The sequence below is a fragment of the Diadema antillarum genome, unplaced genomic scaffold (assembly GCF_040938485.1).
Source record: "Diadema antillarum isolate AM-2024a unplaced genomic scaffold, OU_Dant_1.0 scf00000095, whole genome shotgun sequence".
NCBI classification, from domain to species: Eukaryota; Metazoa; Echinodermata; class Echinoidea; order Diadematoida; family Diadematidae; genus Diadema; species Diadema antillarum.
In genome coordinates, this window is record NW_027270984.1 from 1,855,930 (window position 1) to 1,874,390 (window position 18,461).

Sequence of the window (18,461 nt, forward strand, 5' to 3'; positions counted from 1 at the left end):
AATTGGGCAAAAACTGAGGAAGTAGTTTGCAACACAAAATTTTCCATCATTTTGGCTCATAATATGTGAGCTGTTACCATGGCAACATACTTTTTGTCACTGTCAAGAAATGTGTCATGCTGACCTATATCCTAAGACAAACATTCAATATGAATTCCATGAGAATTGGAAGAACACTGATGAAGCAGTTTTGCCATGAAGCATTTTGCCCTATATTTTACCAATAACATGCCGTTACCATGGCAACGCACTTTTTTGCCACTGCGGAAATATGTGTCTTGCACATTAACATATTCAGATGAACATCTGTACCTAATTTCATAAAAATTGATCAAAAACTGTGGGAGGAGTTCGCGACGCAAGATTTGTACCCATTTTTGCCCATAATATGCCGTTACCATGGTAACGTAATTTTGGGTACTGTCAAAAAATACGTCTTGCACATCTACAACCCAAGGCACACATCTGTGCCAAGTTTTATGGGAATCGGTTGAAAACTGAGGAAGTAGTTCGCGACGCAAGATTTGCAACGGACCGACCACCCGACCGCCCGACCGCCCGACCGTCCGCTGATTCCTATATACCCCCTTCAAACTTCGTTTGGCGGGGGTATAATTAAATCTACAATTTACGTAATATACAATAGTCTGAATAGCAGAAATAAAAGTTATGTTAATATGAGCTATTCAAAATAATGATCTGATTGATTTCTGGTACATATGTAGAATTAAAAACTGGGGAATAAATAGTGATCTGATGAAATTCTGGGAGAATTCATATTTCTCTGTTGATGTGGTGAGATACACCTAGTTTATCTGTCTCATCTTGCTTCAAACCTCGAAATTGACATACACATGTACCGTTTACACCACATATTTAGTGAGTCTAAATTTTTGCCAGTCGGGTCTTCCCGACAATTTTGTGAGTGGCTAAATTTGCGATCGTGGAGTTTAGTACTGAACAGACAAATATATAAATGCATGTTACATTCATATCGGGATCAGAGTCAATATTTTTGTGTCTCTTTAAATTCAGGAATAGCACCTGACTCGTGAGATTTGCGAAAATAAAAATGTCACGAAATATTTGCTGTATACAGTACTCAGAGAGACCTATACTTGTTTGGGACCCACCCACAGGTCAGGTGTACAACTGCATCTACATTTTTGACTGACCCCATTCGCACCACCTGAGCCAGGCACACTTAGCCGAGAACCGATGAGGAAAATTTCCTATTACAAATTGAAAAATCTTCAACATTTTCATAACTGACTTGCAATCAGTTTGTTTATTTCATTTCTATCGACCCTCTAGTAGTGATGCCACACTGCAATGAGAATTGGCCACACACACTACACGTATCTATGAAAAGTGCCACACAGATATGCCTGAAATGATTAAAGGTCCTATTTAATTTTGGGAGCAGTGATTTAAACAAAAATGTCAAGATATCCCATTTTATGCATATGTGCATGTCCATTTCACAAAAAAAAAAAAATCTTACCATATAAAATTTTTGCAATAAAGCTAATTTCTCAATAAACCATAACTGTAAACAGTCTGGAAATATTTTTAATATACCTAGTGTTCACATTTTGTGTATTTAACAAAACTTAACATCGATTATACAAATTCAAATTTTACAGAGGTCTTTTCTTTTTAATCCCTAACTCTAATTTTAGAACTATTTCAAAGCACTAATGCTGGGTTTTTGTTTCATCTGCAAATGGTAGATTACAGCTTTAAACGTTGGCAAACCAACCCAGCTTTTCCTACCTCATCTTCACAGATTAACTCTGAGAGGTCGATGCCACTTGCAAGAACCTCCAGTATGAGGTCCTGGCCATCAACCAACATCTGACTGGTGTCCGGGAGGACGCCCTCTGTCGTTGAGTTGAAATTGTCGCCACGGCAATCGGACTGGTTGTTGAAGGAGACGGTAACTTGCCAGGGCCTCATTTCGTTGCCCGTGTCGGTGCCAAAGTTCGAATCGTGGACCACCGTGATGTTGAAGTCGAGGTCGACCGCGGGATCACGCTCATCAACAGAGAGGTCCGAACCGATGGAGATGGAAGTGGAGGTGATGACGATGCCTACGAAAGGAGAATGGGAGAAGGGGAATGAGGGGTGACTCTGACCAGGGAAAGAGGATATTATGCATCAATCTCACAGCACTGCTAATTCATCAACAGCCCTTCTGTGTCTCTATAGCCATTATACATGTGTACCTGGCAGGGAGCGTACAAACTGTGGGGAGGCAGGAATAATGAACGGAAGGGATCACAGGAAATCCAAACCCCTTGTGTCATGTTGCTTCTGATATGCTGTAAAAGTGGTTACTTTTGTGTGAGTAAATTTTTCATGCTCGGCTGGGTAAGAAGAGTTTCCCTTCTTTCTAAATCCGCAGAATTAAGACATCGACCACAGAAACATATGGCATGCAAAAATATTTGCATGCTTTTATTTTAACACTAGCTTCTGGTTCGTGAATTGCGCAAAAATTTCAACACTGCAAAAAATTTCTACTTTTACAGTACAATTGGGAAAATTCTAATTACTGATACATTTGAAAGTAATTAGGTGAAACAAGGAGATCAAATGAGAAAGTTAAGACAGCGTATCCCTCTCCAATCTGGCGAAGTAATCCTAAATGTCTGAAAGGTTGAATTTAATCCTGTCTTGACCAACACATGAAAATGTCATTGCCATTGATACTGTATGCAAACAAGTAACTGATGGTAACAACAGAGTTAACTCTAAGTTACCTGGGCTATTTAGCGAGCTTGAATTCCTGGGGGGGCATTATGGCCCCCCCTTCAGATCTCGGCCATTGATTGCGCGATCGCCGCAAAATTTTGCAAGACTGTTAAGTTAAATTTTCAAAAAATTTGCATTTTCTTTTTAAAATTAATTAATTATGCAAATACATGCAAAAAACCTAATTATAAAAAGCTTATGGAATGCTGATTTTTGGTGTAAATGTTCCTAGTGACATTCCAAACATTTGTACGTAAAAGAAAATTCAGTATCAAAATTAATTTCTCATGTTTTTTATTGTTTTATCAATTTTTAATGTATTTCTTTGTTTTTCGAACTTTTGTTTTTGTTATTTTCAGCAGAATTTGTCATACACATTTTATGAAGCATAATTATACTAAAATAAATTGATTTCAGCCATTGAAATTAAAAATATGAATCTTTATATGAATTAATTGAAAAAACACAATTTGTATTGACTTTGTACACAAAATCACATTTTTGAGCAATTTTGGGGTTGACAAAATTTTTTTGAAGGGGCGTGGCTTCGGAACAGTATGCCTGGGCGCGACAAATTTGGTCTCAAAAGTTGCGCGAGACTCGAAAGTAAAAAGTCAGCAAGCGGCACGGTGAAAAAATTTTGCGCGCCAGAATGGTCGCGGAATTTGTCGAGGGGGGGGGGGGGCATTATGGCCCCCCCAGGGAAGTTAGGGTTAAGGCAATCTCTTCATAAATACAGACAAAACTGTACTAGCCCATAGTGTTTTGGCAAAGAGCAGCAACAGGAGTCGCGATGATGCATACCTCGGCAACCATCGTTGGGTTGACAGATGATGTTGGAATCGTTGATGAAGTTGACCTGGAAGGAGGGCATTGGGTTGTCTCCCTTGGCGACTTCCACACAGAGATAAGGCATGCTGGAGCAGGGGACGTCATCCAGCGGTAACTCGGCCTGGACGCTGGCTAGGACCACCGTCTCACCTGCACTGATACCTGCAGAGACAATTCAATTTAAGAGATATAAATAACAATGACTGAATGTTACAATTTTTTTGTTTATTTTGTTTTTGTTTGGGGAGGGATGAAAATAACCCCAAAACAAATCCTCTGTCACATGTAAAATTTTCAACAAAGCATTGCAGACAATTTATATAATTTCACATCAAGTCAAACATAAATCGATAGTACAATGTACATGTACTGATTGGTGGAATTCATTGTGGTTCTTGTGCAGGTAAACCGAACAACACTCTGAAAAAAGGCATTACACTGAACAAGGAAAATGGTAGGGGAGGCTCACACATTCTAGTGATGTAGTGATGTAATTCCATATTGCAATACCCATTGCTTACTAAGTCCACCTATGTATAACTTATGTAGTCATGCTTTCTGGTTTTTTGTTGTGCTTCTTTGAGCGCACAATAATGCACTCTGTCAACACTCTTGTTTATTGTGAGATGTTATACAATTTCGAAAATATTCTTATTCCTCATCCCAGTACCCAGTATAACCAATTAATAGTTGTTCAAATGTAAAAGTCTAAAAATGAATGGATTATGAATGAATGAAAATGAAAATGAAAATGAATGAATTATTAAACTCTTTATGTGCCATGGTGGAAACCCCTTGAGTGCCACATTATTCTGAGACTCCAATATTGTCATGCTTTAAGAAAACATTCTGTTTTCAAATTTGTTACTTTTACAGATTTCTTAAAGCTGGACATATAGTGAGTAATGTTGTAGAGAAGATGCCAAGCTTTGCTTTGATGTTAATTGTATGACAAATATATGACTGTTTTTCTTACAAATGACCAGTACAGTAGCTAAATATTACTGTTAAGGCATAAGTTTTGTACACATAACAGTTAAGTTACAAAAACTTAGAATTTACACGCAAATCCAGGAGGGAACATAGCTTGATAGTAATTCAAAACATAAAATGCAAGCTACTACTATAAAGGAACAGAAGCACGAGAAACATTTTCATTGTACTGTTTTATCAATCGGTTTGAGCAGGTTTGTGCGCATGAGCAGAATATGCGAAGTTGGCACTCCGTCAACTGAGTCGGATGTGCGAACGTGGCACATAAAAAGTTAATAGAGAGCAAATTGAAGAGCATGTGCCTTCAGAAATGTACTCAGTAGTATCTGACCTCGTCAAAGGGAGACTCTGATGTTTGTTAAATGAGGTTGCGTTACGTACCAGTATCACCTTGCCCGGCTATCAGGGGAACATCGAGGTCCGCACCCAGCTCTCCCGAACCGTCCTCCGAGCTGCTCACAAACACGCGCTCGATTTTCCACAAGTCGCTTCCACTGATGGCGGCTGACACGTCGCCCGCTGTCAGAGACACGTCCAGACGGACGGGATTCTCTTCATATTCAATGATGTTTGCGGGGAAGAGAACGACGAAGGAGCTCTCGACAATCTCGGTGACTGAAGTGAAGAAAAAATGGTGAAGAACAAGAACTGAGTGGTTTCAAAGAGGACATAATATTACATTGACAGCATTAGGAGCTGATCTTTTGAATGCAAAGGCAAGTACTATGTATCATGATGTAGTGTGTGGTACACACATTCTTCTTGCGCCATATTCTGTTATGATTACAGTACGCTTTTGGAGCACATTGGGAAGTGGTCCCCTTTTGGTCTGGAATGGTACAATACGGTACACTTTGGGAGAGTGCAAGCGCTCCCGTGGAGCAGGTACATGGTATGCACTGCACGTTTCACGAGAGTACTTGTGAACGTAGCCTATAGATACCAACCTCTACAGGCCACTTTTTCGCACTTCATGAGGACAGAGGTCGGGTCGAGAGAGAAAGATGGCATGGCATCTTCCTGGGCGCTGATGGTCAGGCAGAGGTCGACGGTGTCACTCGGACAGTCAAAGTTGGGGAGATCCAGCGACAGCTGGACGTCGGGAAAAGTGGCCTCCTCTCCGGCAGTCACCGCGCGGTTCTGGTTCTCCGACGACAGCATGACCGGGCCACTCCACAGCGTGGTGCTGCCGTTGCGGAGGGACACTTCCAGCTCCCAGAGATCAGTGCCGCTCACACTGCCCCAAGCTGCGGCGGGCTGGACGGAAACATTGAGGGACAACGTCTGGTCGGCAGTTCTCTCCAGGATGTTGTCGGGTGTGTCAGCAAAAGAGAGCACGATGTCATCAATCTTTACACCTGGTGGTCAGTGAAAAAAAAAAAAGGAAACCAAATTGGTCATCAACATCATCTTCTTAATGTCATCATGCAATTTCCATATTTTTTTCTAACGCAGTCAGATTCAACTTTATGTCTGTTTTTATTTTGTTTGGTCTTCATTCTGAGATATATAGTCTGTGGAATTAATGTAGGTAAAACTAAAGATGACATGTATTTCATCTGGCCACTAAAATATCACTCACACTGACAGATGAGATGGGAGTACATTGTATAACCAATTATGTGATGACAAAAGTATTACACCACATGAGATCAGATACTGTTACTGCTGTTACAAGAATGTGCATGCACACTGCTACCTAAATGTCTACAGGTCTGTCCGTCTGTCTGTCTGTCTCCATGTGTCCAGCATTGATTCCGATGCAGATGAAGATCTCCAACCCCATACATCACCACTCCAAAAACAAAGTTGCAAACTGCCACCACACGTACATGGCATTGCAGCAAACACGAGGAACGGTAACTGAAATGATCTAATTTTGCCAGTGTCCAAGACAAAAGCCTAAAGTGGGGATGGTGGCAAATGATAATTCGCCTCACCTCTGCACTCCACCTCGCGGCATGCGATGAGAAAACTGTCGTCCTCCATTCCGAGGGCTGCGTCGTATCCAGAGAGCTTGTACGCAAGACTGGACGAATCCGGGCGGAACAGTTCGGTGCAGATGTAGAGGCTTCCCGCCGGGATCTCGATGGAGCTTGTGTCTATGGAGATGTTAGCCGGGGATAGGTCCAGTTGAGCTCCGGCTTGCAGCTGTGTGTTCTGAGAACCAGCAGGAATGGTAGCGTCCAGTTTCTCGCCGATCACACCCGTGCCATTCATATAGCTTGCCAGGAATATCTAACATCAACAAAACATATACGCAAAAGAAGTTTGGTACATGTAGATGCCAGAATGGAAAAATCTTGTATGGGGGTTGTATTCTTGATGATCTTGTGGAGATAAAAAAGACCAAAAAAAAATTAAAACTAGATATATCGCTACGGCTACTGATATGCCTCCGCCATAATGCATGGTTCTCCTAATAGGTCTATAGTACAATGTCTTGACAATGTGTGATGACAGTTTCACACAATTGGCAAAATATCAAAATGACAGGTTTGACACAAATGTGCTGAATGTTCACTTTCCTAGAACTAGGTTCAATTGGATGAATGATTAAAATGTCAGAGTGCAGGTATTTGGGGAACTTATGATTTTTACTTGACTTTTGACCCTTTTATAAGTTTATGCATTGAGTAATTTTCAAGGTATTGAGAAAAAGTATAATTTCAGTATCAAATGGGAAAATAGCATTATCTAAACCTGGCCTTTGACCTTTGACCTCACAGTTCCAAAGAGAATCACTGTTAGGTTGAACATGCATAAATATGTAAGTTTCATGATGATACCTTGAGTTACTTTCGAGATATGGAGGAAAAAGTGCAATTTAGTACTTTCACTTGACCTTTGACCTTTTGACCTTTGATCTTTTGGCAAGAAACTTCCCCAAAAATATATATTGGGTAATACATGCCATACATCAATTTAAAAAAAACAAAAAAACCTTCAGGCATATTGCATTTTAACCCAATTCCTGGGGGGGGGGGGGGGGGGGGGGGCGGGCATTATGGCCCCCCCCATCAGATCTCGGCCGTTGATCGCACGATCGCCGCAAAATTGTGCATGAACATAAAGCCGGATGTAATCTACAAGACTGTTAAGTTAAATTTGCAAAAAATTTGCATTTTCTATTTTAAATCAATTAATTATGCAAATATATGCAAAAAACCTCATTTTCGTCTGTAATTGGCTTATAAAAGCTTATGGAATGCTGATTTTTGGTGTAAATATTTCTAGTGACATTCTAAACATTTGTGTGTAAAAAAAAATTCAGTATCAAAATAAATTTCTTATGTTTTTTATTGTTTTATCAACTTTTTATGTATTTCTTTGTTTTTTCGAACTTTTGTTTTTGGTGTTTTTTTCAACGGAATTTGTCATACACATTTTTTGAAGCATAATTATACTAAAATAAATTGATTTCAGCCATTGAAATCAAAAATATGAATCTTTATATGAATTAATTGAAAAAACACAATTTGTATTGACTTTGTACACAAAATCACGTTTTTGAGCAATTTTGGAGTTGATGAAAATTTTTTGAAGGGGCGTGGCTTCGGAACAGTATGCCCGGGCCCGACAAATTTGGTCTCAAAAGTTGCGCGAGACTTGAAAGTAAAAAGTCAGCGAGCGACGCGGTCAAAAAAATTTGCGCGCCGGAATGGTCGCGGAATTTGTCGAGGGGGGGGGGGGGCCATTATGCCCCCCCCCCCCAGGTAAGTTAGGGTTAAGGAAAGTAGTGATATTTTGAGGAGTTGACCATGACCTTTGACCCCCCTGACCTTTGACCCATGACCCCCAACTTCCCGAGATAATCACTGCCCATCGGTACAAGCATATATACTAAGTTCCATGAAGATACCTAGAACCATTTGCGAGATATTGAGAAAAACATGAAATTTCAATTTTTTTTTCACAAAATAACCTGTGACCTTTGACCTTTGACCCTGTGACCCTAAAATCCACACAAAGTATTATCCCCCAAGGATATACCCTCATACCAAGTTTGATGTAAAACCACCACACGGTTCTTGAGATATCGACAAAAACACAACGGGACAGACGGACGTACGGACGGACGACCTCACGGTGATATACTTGTGTGTCTACCCCTTTGTTCTCCCTTTGGTTAAAATAGACACACAAGCAAAAATTTTAGCCACACAAGCCTGACGGAATAAAGGCCATCTATTGCGCACTATTGTTCTCCTAGCCACACAAGCATACTCTCGTTAGCACGCTACGACGCTACGACGGACGGACGGACGGACGGACGGACGACCCGAAAACATACTGTAATGCCTCCGGCCACTTCGTTGCGGAGGCATAAAAAGGGAAAGGTTACTGCTTTTCTTGGATAGTTCTGTGACATACACTGTACTGTATGTGTAAGAAAGAGAAAGTGCATGGACATGCTATACTGTATAAGCTGTTACATTCGCTAATTTCATTAATCACTGTTGGACCTCAAATTTACCAACACAATAGTCGCATTGCCAATTGGCGAAAACAAAATCTTGTGAAAATGTCTTTGACCCCCTCAATCGCAAAAATATCTGAACGCAAAAATAACAGCTAAAACAGTATATCAAAAGCAATGAATAACATGTAAAAGTACAATATATATCTAAATATGTCAGTATAGCATCCCCCTCTGGCACTGTGCTGTCTGCAAATCAATCAAACCTACTGACCTTGAGACCAAAGCTGTCTGTTCCCATGATACCTGCCCCCGAATCGTGACTGACGTACTGGACGTCAACTCGGATGTCGAAGTCTGCGTTTCCCTTCAGGAGGGGATCCCCCATGGTCACGTCCGAGATCGTGCCATTGTAGATGCGGACACCTGGACAGAGGAGCACGACCACAAGGAGATCCGTCAAAGATGGGCTAATTCTGCTACTGGTACTACACACATATCCCAAAGACACTTGCCCGAGTAAATGTGGGACTCATCCTCAATGGGATATTATGTCACAAAAAGTGGAGAATCCTATTTTAAAGCTAACTAAATGCATGAACATTCTTCTTAGGTTTTAGATATCTAAGATTAAATCTGCGAAAAAACAAAGAAAATTATAAGAGAATACGACATATTTCTTATCATAACTAACTGAAAGTTCCTTGTTATGTTATGAGTGAGGTATCATTGGAAAGGTTTTGTTTTGCTCTATCTGATTATCAGTGTACATTTAAATGTTTGAAAATGACACTCAGTCACAATAAAAAAAAAATGAAATAGAACTAGCTCATATCACGGTTGATGCACAACAAGATATTTCTGGGTATTGAAGCTGTCGGTCTGACGACATCATTGACTCACTATTTGCATATCATATTCATATTGACTGTTCAAGAACTGCTGTGGTGAAAACAAGCGAAACTTTGCTAATTTTCATCCCATTTTGATCAAATTTTCACTGGTTGTGCTTGTAAAATTCCACTCTTCATTTTCAGATTGACTTTTTATTGGTCCAGAGTTGCCCGTTTAACTCTTTGTGTGCCGATGGGCTAGAAAACACCGCATAGCACACGCCGCCCTAAAGTCTCTGTATAGCATGGTACACAAATAATGAATGTTAATGAGTGCAATGGACAGAACATTTCAGGAGGTGAAAGATGAAATGATCCATTTAACGAGGCGCAGCCGAGTTTGAATGGATCAAACATTTCATCTTTCACCGAATGAAATATTCTGTCCATTGCACGAATGAAAAACATTTCTTATTTGTTTTATATAGCGCATAAAATAGATCCTTGTCTTATTTTGATGTTTTATTAATTTAGAAACAAGACAGAATCTGAGATCGCGAGAGTGCTCACTGAGAGCTATAAGCTAGCACGCCGTCGCATCTACACACTGCAAACACAATCGTTTACACGCGTAGGTGCCGGGCTCTCAGTGAGCGTGCAACAGAGCAAATCTTATGGATCCAAAAATGAATGGTAAATGGAGCCACAATTGCACGGATGATGACGTCATAGTGAAATGGGCCGAATGATCAATGTCAAACGACCAATCAAATGACAAGGATCTCTTCAGGCGTTACATAAAAAGGCTTAACTCACCGATACAGTCCACTTCCGCACAAGCATAGAGGCCATCAACATCCGCTGGTACCCCCTGCAGTCTGAAGGCTGGAGTGGCGCTAAGTCCCCGCTGGACTTGTACGCACACGTAATTCGCGTCTCCACACACTTCGTTGGTGAGGTCAAGGTTCACACTGATGGGGTTCAGTGTGGTTACCATTCCTGTCAAGACCATGTATGGTAGAGTTCACTGAAGCAAATGTCACTGTGGTAAATCATTGTCTAGTTCTACTCCTTCCCTGGTTTTGTATGTTACTATTCTTCCTTGATAAAAACTACTTCTTGCTGTTTCATTTCACCTTGTGCATGTTAAAGACCAGTGTGCTTTCCATCAGCACTAACCCGTCGAGGATGGGCTGATTTTGCTACAACATGCCGTTCCCATAGACACCTGCACGAGTATACTCAGGACTTGTCCTCAATGGGTTAATCAATTAATAAGGTCTAGCAAGGATCAAGATCTTTTGTGGGAATATTATGGCATACAGCTCCGAAGTCTGAAGATCTGACTAAACACTGCACACTTCAATTCTTTTGTTGCCACTCAAACCTTTTTTTTTCTTCTTCATGAGAATCAACAATGGAACTGGTGATGCCACTGGCAAAACTGATTATCAACAGCTGTACTTGATGGTAAAAATTCACTCTACTTTGCTGTAATCAGACTTGAGTATATCAAGATGCATAATGGAATACATAAAAGACAGACAAAACGGAAACAAAGCGTTGGCGGTCGGTCGCACCTGGGCTAGCTCCTTCCTCCCCAACCTGACTGGTGTTGGCCACGAAGCGCCCTGTTCCGACCAGACTGTTTCCATCTGCCTGGGCGTTGCCGTAGACCTCCACAGTCCAGGCGTCACTCACGTTCACCAGATCGGACGATTCATCGGTGACGTCCAGCGTGACGGTCAGGGTCAGCTCATTGCTCTCCCCCTCAGTCAGAGGATTGCCACTGACCACTGTAACGTTGGTATCGCTGAGCAGGACACCTTCATCACGAAACACACAATCAATGACAAAAATACTTCTTGCATCACACAAAAAGATTTCAGTTGAATGGGAAGAATTTATCTGGAGACAATAAGCCTCAATTCTCTCCAAGTCTCAAAGATGGAGAGAAAAAGCCCAGAATGCTTTTGGCGGGAGCACTCAGCAAACTTTTGTAGTCTTTTTTAGTTCTGGTCATTTCCAGGATGTAATTAGATGTGCAACTTGATAGGTGTACACACTTGTATATCATATGTCGCTTATATCCAATGCATAAGCTACACAAAAAAACTTACACTAACAATCCTCTTATGCATCTCTGTTTTTAAGTAATTCTCTTTTTATTTGGAGGTTGCACTGGTAGTCTGACTAAGCTTTGCAACTACTAGAGAGGATATGAAAAGCTCAGAAGTGAAAGACAGTCCCAAGAGGTATATATACAAATTTGCACACGTTGTATACACATGTACTTTACTCAGTATTTTGACAAATCTCACTTACCAAAAAATAAATAATAATACTAAAAGAAAACAAATATATATACATATATATATATATATATATATATATATATATATATATATATATATATATATATATATATATATATACACACACACACACACACACAGTGAGGGGAATGCTTTTATCACCTGTACACTGGAAAGGTGCACAGGCAGTACGCTGACTCCCAGTTACAGAGAATGTCTCGGAGCTCGTCGGGTTTCGGGTAAGCCTGCCGCAGACGTAGCGGACTTCTTCGCACGTTCTGTATGAAGGGACGGATAGATCCAGGGTGGCAAATGCCTGAAATTGTATGGATCCGCCAGCCGCCAGTGGGACGTTGGTGGTACTGCCGATGTCGGCGATGACCAGGCCCACCTCGGTCTCGCCGGGCTGGTCCGATCGGCTCCCGAAGACTTCGATGTCCCAGAGGTTGGTTCCAGACACGCTGGCACTCTCGACGTCGGCAGTGAATGTGAGGAGCAGCGAAACGGCATTGCTGGGATTCCCCTCTTGCAGCGTCCCCGTCGATGAGTCAACCACACCGCTGGCGATGTGGACACCTGGCAATGACACAGACAATGACAAGGACAATGATTAGGACAGAGACCACCAAACAATGAATCCTTCACTGATACTTCTTTGCCCATCCCTTCAATTTCCAAATATTTTTTACAACTGTTATTTTTTGAATGAAACACATAATCAGTACCTGACATTAAGATTGCCATTTCAAAATTAACTTTACGATTGGAAAAAAAAAAAATGTTGACATGATCTCAAAGCAATAAAAATTTCTGTACATTATTTCGGTTCGGGTCCCCTGAGGCTGTTTAAATGGAAAATCACATGCATTTCAATGATGTTTCATGATATTTCTACAAGTACATTGTAGTCGGATTGCATCATAGAAAAATAAGAAGATTTTAAGAGATCTAATTTTCACTTAATTTTGATACCGCATTAAGAGGAGGTACGGAATTAGAACTCTGAATTACTAAGTCGAAATACAGCCTTTGTTTTGATGAAGTATGGAATGTTTCATTTGTCTCCAAATTTTGTCTTTGGAGAAAAAGCGACAATGAAAATGGAATGAAAGCATATTAGACAAATGTTCAACATCCCACTGTAATATTTTAGAATTCTAATGTATGTTTGCATGGATTAAAGGAGTTTCCCCTTCATCTATAACACCTCCCTGGGAAAATAATCAATATATTTGCACCATTCAAATTCATGAAATTCTTCCGTCGAGATGTTTTCATTGCAACTGATTGACAAATTGCCCTACATCGACGTAAGTTGGAATCCTGCTCGAGTATGTACGCCCATGATTTTTTTTTTCATGGCTACTACTAAAAACACAGTGCTTATTTACGTCGATGTCTTTTTTTTTTTAACAATGTACCTTCACAATTAACTGGCTGGCATGCAAGAAGGTCTCCTGACAGCTTGAAGTCTCTGCTGGGGGAATTCCCCTGCTCCAGCTGCACACAGATGTATACAATCTCACTCTGGGGACAAACGGTGAGGGTGGTCAGGTCAAGGGCCAATGCTATGTTGTTGAAGCTGATGCTGCTACCAGCAGAAAGGTCAGCATTGGCCTCAGCTGAGGTCAAATTAGCTGTGACCTGATCATAATAACCCTGTCAGGGAGAGATAAAAGACAAAAACATGAAAGTCATAACTATATCTCATCATTAACGCTTCCCCCCCCCCCCAGAATATGCTTTCTTTGTTGTGGGGATAGCACTAGCATGCGCATGAAACTTTATGCAAACATATTTGCTACTGCTACTTTGGTTTTGCACTGTCCTTATGTTATCGTACCTATTACTTTTCATATATAAACATAGCACCAATACCCTTAGAAACGCCCGTATAAAGCGTCATATAAATGCAATCATTATCATTATCATGTCTTCTGCCTGATTGAACAACGCAACAAAAAAATAAAAAATAAAAGCCCAGCTGACACTGTTGACAAAATCATCGCATTAAATGAGCAAGCAAATTACTACAGGTCAACTGAATAGGAAGCTAGCTGTGTGAAACAAACCATCAGTGCGACACTGCAAGTTTATACCACATAATAGACCTTTCTATACACAAGCTAGATAAAGCTGGCAGAGGTATCAGCTGTTAATGGAAGTCTAGTTTTTTCACGTGGCCTCCGCTGAAGCCTGTCATTCTAAGCGATCTATGTAAACTCGAGAACAATTAAGTCAAGGTGAGCAAACATGTTTCCCTCAGTCCCATCTATTTGTACTCACAATGGTCCTCTTCCTCCTCCTGCTACTGCCACTGGAGCATTGGTCAAACTCGCAGACGAGGATGTCGAGGCTCCACAGACCACTCCCGACAATGCTGCTGCCCGCTGCGCTGGACGTTGCCGTCACAGAGAGGACGACATCATTGGGCGTCCGCTCCAAGACTGGATCGCCACTCACGACGGTCAAATTCAGAAGTGTTATCACAACGCCTTCACAGTGGGAAAGAGATATTTAGAAAAGGATAGTCATGTTCAAGTTTTCCACTCCCTCTTTAATGATATCCCTTTACTTGTATGTTCTGTACGTTAAGGCATACAATAACACAAGCAGTATTCACGGTCAAAGATATGTTTGGACAAGGCATACATGGCTTCTTTTTTTCTCTTTTTTTTGTCTTTTGAGAAATATACTAAGTGTAACAAACATGGTAAAGTTGATGTGAATTGCATGGGGGCAAAAGAAGATTCTACTTCTCGACATCTCTTCTTCAATTCTCAATATACTCAATCTCTCCTTAAAATATCAATAATTATTTTTCATTATTATCATCATCATCAATAAACTTGCCATCATTATTGTCATAAAATATCATTACAACTCTCACTACAATTTCTACAACAACAACAACAACTACTACTACTACTACTCCTACTCCTACTACTACTACTACTACTACTACTACTACTACTACTACTACTAGTACTACTACTACTACTACTATAGCAATTGATAAAATCATCACCATCATCATCGGCAGCAACAACAGTAGGATGAATCATTACATCTCAAAACACAAATGTAGATTTTCTGACAGAGTCAGGAAATTCACAACATTCTAAAGTTCACATTCACAGACTTCAAGATTTCAGCCACCACTAGACAAAATCTGGAGTCTGTAGAAAGACCTACCTAGGCAGTCGATTTCTGTGCAGGTGAGAAGGGGATCTGACAGGGAGAATCTTGGAGTAGAATTGGCGTTGGCGGAGAGCTCTACGCACATGTAGAACGTGTTGCTGTCGGGACACACGAAGTTGGACAAGTCGAGGTTCCAGGTCACGTTGTCGTATGTCACCAGCTCTCCGGGGGCGACCGATGCCGACAGGTCATTCAGGGGAATCTGGCTCTCGCTGAAGCGCTCGCCGGTTCCGTTCTCGTACACAGCTGCGTAGACGAGGACAGACCACAGGTTGGCACCACTAGTAATGGTGGTGCTCGAGTCGGTGACATTGGCAGTGATGTCGAAGACGATTGTGCGTGTTGCTTCAAACTCCACAAAGGCTGAGTCATCCTCGACGTTAACAGTCAGGCTCGTGAGGTCAACCCCTTTAGGGAAAAAAGTGGATCACATATCAAGATTACATTTTTCCAGGGATTAGAGGTTATCAAACAGAACCAAGATGATGACACATCTTACAGACATATTTTTACTTAGAATATGATTGTTCTGAAATCTCATCAGTACATATACAGTGTATGTATTGTATGTTGGCAGAGCTTTAGTTGATAACTGCATGAACAAGATTACAGTTTAACATTAACTTATCTACACATTTCACAAAGGAGCCAATAATCAGAAGAATTGCAAATTTTGCAAAGATATTCTATTCTTTTGTTATTCTGTGTTCTAAAGTACATGTACGTAAATATGTACAATCCATTCTACATGCACCAAGGAATTTCGTGTTCTGCATCATTTATGCCTCAATTCACACACGCACTGGAACTCAAACCATGCCTGTGTTTATCAACCCCTCAAGTCCTGGAAGAACTTTGTAGCAAAATTACCAACCTGTCACCATTTAATTGGTCCCTCTAAATTTCATAACACAGAGATTAGAAAGAAGCCGCTAAATTCAGTTTCGAATCTGTCCATCAGCTGACCTTTAACCCTATCTTAACTGGGGAACTGGGGAAAACATGATTTCATGCATAAATTTGCATATTTGATTTACCAAAAATAGAAAATCAATATTTGTCTATTGTATGACCATATAATCTTGTAGTTGACATCCGGCTCTATGCTCGGGCAAAATTTCGCAGCAATCGCACCATCGGCGGCCAAAATCTGAAGGGGAACAACAACAACAACAACGACAACGACAACGACAACAACAACAACAACAACTACAACAACTACAACAACATGACGCTTACCTTGGCAGGCGAGTAGAACACAAGATGTGTCATTGACGAACGAAATATCTATATCGGCGGGACTGATGTTGTTTGACCGGCTGGCACGGACGCACAGTCTCTCCATCCCGCTCAGAGGGCAGATGTAATTGAAGGTGCCCAGCGCCACGGTGAGATTCCGGAACTCAATGGTGACGTTGGACACGCCCTGGTTCCGCTGCATCTCCGTGAGCATGGCTTGCTCGTTATAGTCATCGGGTCTGGAGGCTAGGAAGAACTCTAGTGCCCAAACATCAGTAGCTCCTGGAAAGAAATAAAGGGGGGTGGTGGGGGAGAGGTACACTGTGCTCTGAGAGGTGGCTTTGGCAAACTTTAATCTGTCCATTATAATCTGATAGTAGAAATATAAAAGAAAAATTGAGCTACATGTATGTAACAATGTGCTGATGATAACAAAGTGGTAGCATATGATGAGAACAATGTGGAATTGGTTGTTTAAAAAAACAAATTGAGTTGAATGAAAGATACATAAATATATAAGAAAGTGAGTTACCAATAAATCTTGTTTTAACTACATGTATGCTTTCAATAGAATTTTTATTGATTCATATTAGTTCATGAGTGAAAAGCAATCTTGCCATGATTTTTTTTAATACTGATTTTAAAGAATGTGTCCACTGGCACTACTAGCCTACCTATTTTTGTTATAAACTTTACAATGACTACTTGCACCCAAAAAGCATTGATCTGGAATGTGCAGAAGACCAGACTTTAAGATACAATATTATACCACAGAGACAAGCAACCCCACTGAGTTTTGAGAAAACTATAATAATCAAGCCTTTTGATTGGAAAGAAAGTAGGAGTGGTTTCAGATAACGCATATGAGTGGTTCATGATGTGTGAAAAAAAAGAAGAAAATATTGTAGGTAGAGTGCAGTGATTACTGACCAAACTAGAGAGGCAAGCATCACAATACCCTTTTGACTGCCCCCTATCGAAAATAATATTTGATCCCTGCACAGATACATTAGGAAAAGTAAGTCTTCTTTTATAAACAGTAATGGACAGTGTAAAAATTATCATTGACCAAACTACTGCAGCTAATACTACATGCATGTTACATCTTTGACTGCCTGCCTACTTTAAGATGCAGCCCCTTTAAAGGATCTGTTTGCATTTGTATACTTGCTCTGTTTCCCACCAACACTTGTACAAATACATCATTACAGAGAACAATTCTACATAAAGAAGCACTCGCAGAGCTTTTTGATATGTGAACAGCATTACATAACTTATGCCAAGGTACGGGATTGCTAGCCACAAAATGACTTACCTCTAATTCCGGCAGACTGTGGATCCACCATCAAGGAGACGTCAGCATAGAAGCTTTCCGGCCTGTCTTGGGCCTCAAAGAGGATAAACCCAGGCTGTAAACTCAGGTCAACACTCTCTATCCTTACACCTGCACAAAAGAAAACAATTACAAAAGTATATAGTCGATTAAGACCAAATTAATATCTGCATGGAACTTCCTATATAAACGTGCCCACAGACCAAGATAATCTCAAACTAGATGGGAAGACATCACGATTCAACAGGAGATGAAAGAATTCAGCTGAGTTTTTACATTCATGTATCCTTCCCAGACGCCCCTGTCAGGAGTCAAATTTATGGCCATGTTTTCACACTGGCGCCATTGTATTGTAAGACAATTAGGAACATCCAAAGACAACGCTTGTACGTCTCACACAAAGCATCAACCTTGAATTGCAATTTGTTAAAGTTCAAACAAGACAATATCTAGATTTATATCTTTCAGACTAACAACTGGGGCTTATTTGGCTCAAGAGTAGGAAAGCAAGAGCAGCTTCCATAGGAGTGTGTAGAAAA